The following is a 6,659-nucleotide window of genomic DNA, read 5'->3' on the forward strand; positions in this document are numbered from 1 at the left end:
CGTTACAGGCGGTGAAATAAGGGTTCATTACTTCGAACTGGAAACAAAACGGCAATCCGTGGAGTGGCGCCACACTATCTCTTCTGCGGGGAAAAGGTTCAAAGCCACACACTCAGACGGTAAAGTCACTTCTCCTTCTCGAAGACAACGCAAGGCCTGCACACCAGAGGGCGGGTCACAAAACTTCGCTGGACTGTTCTTCCTCATTCACCCTTCAGCCAGGATCTCGCACTTTCCGACCTCCATCTGTTTGGCCCAACGAAGGACGCACGCCGCGGGATGCAGTACATGGGTGACGGGAAGGTTACTGGTGCAGCAAGACGATGTCTCCCACGTCGACCAGCAGAGTGGTACCATGCTGGTATACCGGCCCTCCCAGTACGGTGGATTTAGGCTGTCGCCTTGAAGGGAGATACTGTTGAAAAATAGGTTTTTGTATTTGCCTTCAGGAAGAAAAAATGTGTTGTACTACTTACTGAACGTCCCTTGTGTAACACCATGCGTGAAGATGGAGTGAAAGTAAGAAAAGTAAACAAACCACCTCGTTTCAGTGAAGAAACAGTGATCATTCTTACAGTGAGCAATGCAGTATTTTCTGCGGACGATCTGGAACGTGATACTTCCAAGAAGGCCTTCAATTCCTACACTTACTACAACGCATTTTAACAGTCAACTTCACTGTCTGTTAGTCCGCCCCCGGTAGCTGAATGGTCAGCGTGACGGATTGTCAATCCTCTGGGCCCGGGTTCGATTCCCGGCTCGGTCGCGGAATTTTCTCCGCCCAGGGACTGGCTGTTGTGCCGTCCACCTCATCATCCTCTCATCCTCATCGACTGCAGGTCGCCGAAGTGGCGTCAAATTGAAAGACCGGCACCTGGCGAACGGTCTGCCCGACGGGGGGGCCCTAGCCATACGATTAAGTAAATAAATAAATAAATAAATAAATAAACTGTCTGTTAGACCACCTTAAGTTAATAAAATTTTGCTTTGCCAGGAGTTCCGTGTTAGCAACTGTATACACGGCATTTTCTTTTAGTTAAGCGTTCATCTGCTCTCTGAAAGCCACGTGCTGACGTTAGTTCAAATGGCTCTAAACACTAAGGGACTTAACATCTAAGGTCATCAGTCCCCTAGACTTAGAACTACTTGAACCTAACTAACCTAAGGGCATCACACACATCCATGCCCGAGGCAGGATTCGAACCTACGACCGCAGCGGTCGCGCGGTTCCGGACTGAAGCGCCTAGAACCGCCCGGCCACAGCGCTGACGTTAGTGTTTATCACACTAGAAACACGGGTTCGACAAAAATATGGAAACACCGTTACAAACACAAGCTTGAACATAAATACAGATGCTAGCCATGCCTGAAGGTTGGTATTCGACCATCAATGGCACACTTTCTATGTCCTCAATACACTGCAAGTGTCAGTCGTGGTTAGAACAGTTTTCTGTGTAGTTGTGAGCCCATTACGTCGGAGCTAAGTGAATTCGAACGTGGGCAAACCGCTTGTGCTTTCGTAATCAATAGAGCCCAAGTGTCTGGTGTTTCAAGAGGCACAGCATCGAAGATCTATACCGCATATAAGCATAGCAGAAAAACGCCATCCGCTAAGCCACAATTGGACCACGTGTGTGTTGATAACTTAATCAAGACCCTAAGCTGTCGACAGGCGTTGATATACATCAACGGGGACAGTTGAAAATGTGTGCCCCGACCGGGACTCGAACCCGGGATTCCTGCTTTCATGGCAGACGCTCTATCCATCTGAGCCACCGAGGGCACAGAGGATAGTGCGTTTGCAGGGTTTTATCCCCTGAACGCTCCTCGTGAGACCCACATTCCCGACTTAATGTCCACACACCACATTCGTAGTGCCCCTGCCCATTACACTCATTACTCGCGGCAGACAATCTTACCGAGTCCCGTAAGAGTTCGGGCAATGCGTGTGCATACAGCTCAGAAGAAGAGGGTCAATGGCCGGTTGGGCTTAACGATATGACGATGGTATCTGTTCTTTCGGACATGTCCGAAAGAACAGATACCATATTCATAAAGGGTGTGTTGAGTGATCGTGACAAACAATTAAAGAGGATTGTGACGTCATATCAGAAGACGACACTGCAAAGGTCACTGAAGAACTGAATGTCGCACACGCGAACCGTATCAGCGCCAAGACAACATTAAAGGAGCTCCATAATCGGGAACTGTGGGGCGAGCTAGAATTGCTAACCCACTCTGCAGTGATGCAGATGCCCGAAACAGGAAAACGTGATGCCGAAGCCGTAAAACCAGATACGGCAGAAGGCCATTTGGTCGCACGAAAGTTGTTTCACACTGTTTTCAATTTTTGGCCGCGATTGAGTCCCAGAGTGAAACATTTCGGGGGTTCGGCGATGATTTGGGCAGCCGTATCGTGATATTCAATGGCGCCATGGCTAGTCTCCAAGGTCGCATTACTGACACGGGTTATGTAACCACTTTGGCTGATCAGGTCTATCCCACGGTACAATGCTTGTTCCACAGTAGTGACGGCAGGGCACCTGTTCACACAGTTCTCATAGTCCAGAATTGTTTTTGTGAGCACTAGGATGAATTGTTGCATCTCCCTGGCCACTACAGTTATCAGACACCATTGTTACTGAGCTTTCGTGATCTACTTTGTAGAGAAGGGTGTGCGACTGCTAGCTACCTGAACTTGCCACTAATTTTCGGTAAAAAACGGTGCAAGATCCACTTTACGAACATACGGGATCTGTCTCTGTCTATTCCGAGACGACTGGAAGCTGTTTTGAATGCCTACGGGCTCCCTACACCTTATTAGGCATGGTAATGTGTTGTGTTGTGCTTGTAATGATTCCACATTTTGTCTGATCTCTGCGCTATATTACTTTCTGTGTGCTTCACAATGGCACTTGAGTCATATGGAAAGAGAATTTTTTTTTGAGTCCTCTGTCTTGATTGGTGGTAGATCACTGATATGTATCCAGAAAACCAATGGATTCAGAACACAACTCTATGTACCACTCCATTGCCCAGTGTTCTTACGCATATGAAAATGACGGGCTTAATTTCAATAAGCTACTCTGAATTGCGAATGCATTAGGTAGAACACTCGAATAGGACATCTCGCAATTAGCATTATGTGGACGGAAATGGTGTTAACAGAATCAAACCTAAGCTACGAACTTGTGCTAGAGAATGGTCTGCTGAGGAATTACGTTGTGGGTCAGAGCTGCTCTCCAACAACTAAACGCGAAATCAGACCAGAGGCAGGTAAGCCTGGCCAGGAAATCGGCGGAGCGCCTGTGCACTCAAACAAATGGATGACCGGATTGGCTGTTAGCTCGCTCGCCGCATTCGCTTCGGTACGGCACCTAAAACCGCCCGCCCTCATCGCGCGCTAACTCCCGTGGCCGCCTCTCTCGGCGATAAACAGGCAAGTTTTCGCTTGGCACGCAATACCGGAAGGTTAGCTGTTTGTTTAGGCCAACGGCGGAGCGCTAATTTCAAGCGGGAATCAATGTTTCCCACCTGCTCGTTAAAACAGCGATACGTAGTGCGCCGAAGTTCACCGCAGGTCGAAGCGATGGCGCGGGCTCGCCCGATGCATGCAACCTGCACATCAGTGATGATGTGCGGGACTGTCTACCAGTCAGGCTGCCAAGTTTCGCTGAAGCCACCACTCGCACAAAAACTAGGCCTAGTTTACACGGATACACTACGCAACCAAACTGAACCATCCAGCTTTTACAACGCGAAACTGTCATTCGCTTGTGTTAAAAAAACTAGGTGACGCTTCAATAAATGCGACAAGTGTGAAACCGCGAAAACTGTTTGCTTATGGACAATTCCGCTAGGCACAGTTGCTTGCTTGACGTTAATGATAAAATGTAGCGCTGTATTGCAGTAGAGACAGTTCTTCGTAATACCAACATCGAAGAATTGACATCAGATTCATTAACGAATCCTCCATCCATGATATATCAGGACATTAGCCTGCTTTGTTTCTCTTGTCTATATGCAAGGTTTGGCTAAGCTGTGCTGGGTTACTGACGCCGGTGAATGTATACATTGCAAACTATGGTCATTTATCATTAGCTGACGTTGAGAGAATCGTGTTATCCTGTGTTACCTGATGGACTGCCATCACTGAGTGTAAATTTAACAACATTCAGTGTGTCAGTTGCTTATAAGATTTACTTTGACTTATGTACGAGGGCTATTCCGAAAGTAAGGTCCGATAGGTCGCGAAATGGAAACCACGGTAAAAATCAAAAATGTTTTATTTGCAACAGTTAGATACACCTTGCAGCTACTTATCTCCATAGTCGCCGACCCGACTTAGACGTGTATCGTAGCGTTGTACCAACTTACCCATACCCTCGCTATAGAAGGCAGCCGCCAGTGCTCTCCGCCAATTCTCTACGCTGGCCTACGGCTCGTTGTCTTGTGCCGAAATGTTGTCTTCATAACCAGCGGTTCATGTGACCAGAGCTGAAACTCAGAGGGAGACAATTACGGGCTGTATTGTGGGTACTCTCACATTTCCATTTGAAAACGATGCAGGAGCATCTTCATTGCCCCTGCAGAATGCGGCTGAGAATTGTCTTGAAGACGAAACAGCACGACAGTTATGTAATGTTAGCTGCATAGCTTCAGGGGAAATTTCTCACCAGGCCCCCGTACTTGGCGGCAGACACTATTTTCTAGACATCTTTACGCACTCACTGCGAGCTCAGAAATGAGAAGAGCGACGTGATGCTAACTGGGGTTATACTAGAGACACTACCCAACACATCTGTGCAAAGCTTTATCGGATTTTCATAGTCGTTTCCATTTCGTGACCGATCGGACCTTACTTTCGGAATAGCCCTCGTATTTTACTAATCCCTTTTATTTAAACTGAGGTCCTGCCTCACTTTACGCAGGGATTGTTTGCAGTAATTGGTGTAATCGTTAACCCGATATTTAAACTTTTATTTTTTTAAGGCTGCTTATTTCTTTAATTTGCTTCCTGCCTTAATGTAATTTAGTAAACAGTGAAGGGGTTGCGCAACTTCCAAGTAATAGCATTTTGTATTGTTTAAATTATTGTACATTTTGAGGGTTATGTGCTTATAAAATTTCTACGGGAAGCTATTTGTACTGTTTTAAATGACTGTACGTCTTGGGGGGTCTTTATTTATGCTTATTGAAAAATTGTAATTCTGTGTGTGTAACTGTGTCACCCCTTGTTTGGGCATTCAGTTTAATGCTTGGAAATTGTGTCACTTAATAAAAAATGGTTAAATGTGGAATGCTGTTAGGCAACCCTCATGAATCCAGCACCGCCTCTTCCTCTACTGTCACAAATTTAGTCATCTACTTTTTTCAACATTTTTATCTGTCGTTGGCGAACCTTTTCTACCACATGTATTTTTTAAAAGATGAAATTCATACAGTGTAGGGTTTGAGAAATCACTTGATGTGATGTTGTACTGTGGAGTAAATGCTCGAGCGTCACATTTATTACTGAATGACTTTTCATTCTACAGCGGAATGTGAGATGATCTGAAATGTCCTGGCACATTAATGGTTGAAATGGCTCTAAGCACTATGGGACTTAACATTTAACGTCATCAGTCCCCTAGACTTACAAGTACTTAAACCTAACTAACCTATGGACATCACACTTATCCATGCCCGAGGCAGGATTCGAACCTGCGACCATAGCAGCAGCGCGGTTCCGGACTGAAGCGCCTAGAACCGCTCGGCCACAGCGGCCGGCCATGGCAAATTAAATCACGACTTTTGCTCACTTGGTAACTCAAACTGGATTAATCAGCTTCATCGAATTCATCGATAAACAGTTCTAAACTATGGGAAATTATGTGTCTCAGTGGATACCCCCGTCATTCAGTTCAAACACTAAAAAGAATACACTAAAAAACTGATATCTCAATTAGTACTGGAAGGACTAAGAATATTGAATCAACAGCTACTAAAGGACCAAGACAAATGTGTGGCATTTCGCATATATTATTTAATATATAGATTGACCAATCGTTGAAGAGTGTGAAACAGAGGTCAGCCCCTGGAAAAAAAATCACCATGCATCAGTAAATGTTTTACTGTTTGCGGATGAATTTACAGTTTAACAAAAAAGAGAGGATGTTATTCAGAGAAGTGTGTATAGGCTTGAACAAAGTGCCATAGAATATAACGTAGAAATTTCGGTACGTAACACCAGAGTAATTGAATTTCAGGGAAAATATGCAGTCCGTTCAAAGACAATTATCAACAGAAAAGCCGTGAAACAAATCTCTCCTTTTTTATATCTAGGGACAGATATATTTTAAAATAAAGATGGAGATAAAAAACTAAGACAATGTTCTCAAGACACATCTGATAGTATAAACACAACGTTGAATAGCAAGAGAAGAAAGTCACTGGATATAAGGTCCGCCTTTTACGCAGAACGCTTTTTCCCATATGATGCACTCATGTTTCAGCATCTCTGTGCCATCATAAGTGCGTTTTCCTGTATTTAAATCTGTGAAATGTGAACCTATAACCTCCACCTCCTTTTCACTTTTCCTGGTGCTGGTGATATGTTATTCACTGATTTGTTTTTTATAGTCTGAAATTACATTATGAGCTATAGTTCAATTCTTTTA

General features: G+C 44.8%; 1 non-coding gene across 1 annotated transcript; it reads right to left on the bottom strand.

Moving 5' to 3' along the window:
• Positions 1–1,709: 1,709 nt before the first annotated feature.
• Positions 1,710–1,783, bottom strand: Trnas-uga (transfer RNA serine (anticodon UGA)). Its single transcript has one exon. It is a non-coding gene; the product is annotated as a tRNA-Ser (tRNA).
• Positions 1,784–6,659: the final 4,876 nt, after the last annotated feature.

This window comes from Schistocerca nitens, chromosome 9, assembly GCF_023898315.1.
Source record: "Schistocerca nitens isolate TAMUIC-IGC-003100 chromosome 9, iqSchNite1.1, whole genome shotgun sequence".
Classification (NCBI taxonomy): Eukaryota; Metazoa; Arthropoda; class Insecta; order Orthoptera; family Acrididae; genus Schistocerca; species Schistocerca nitens.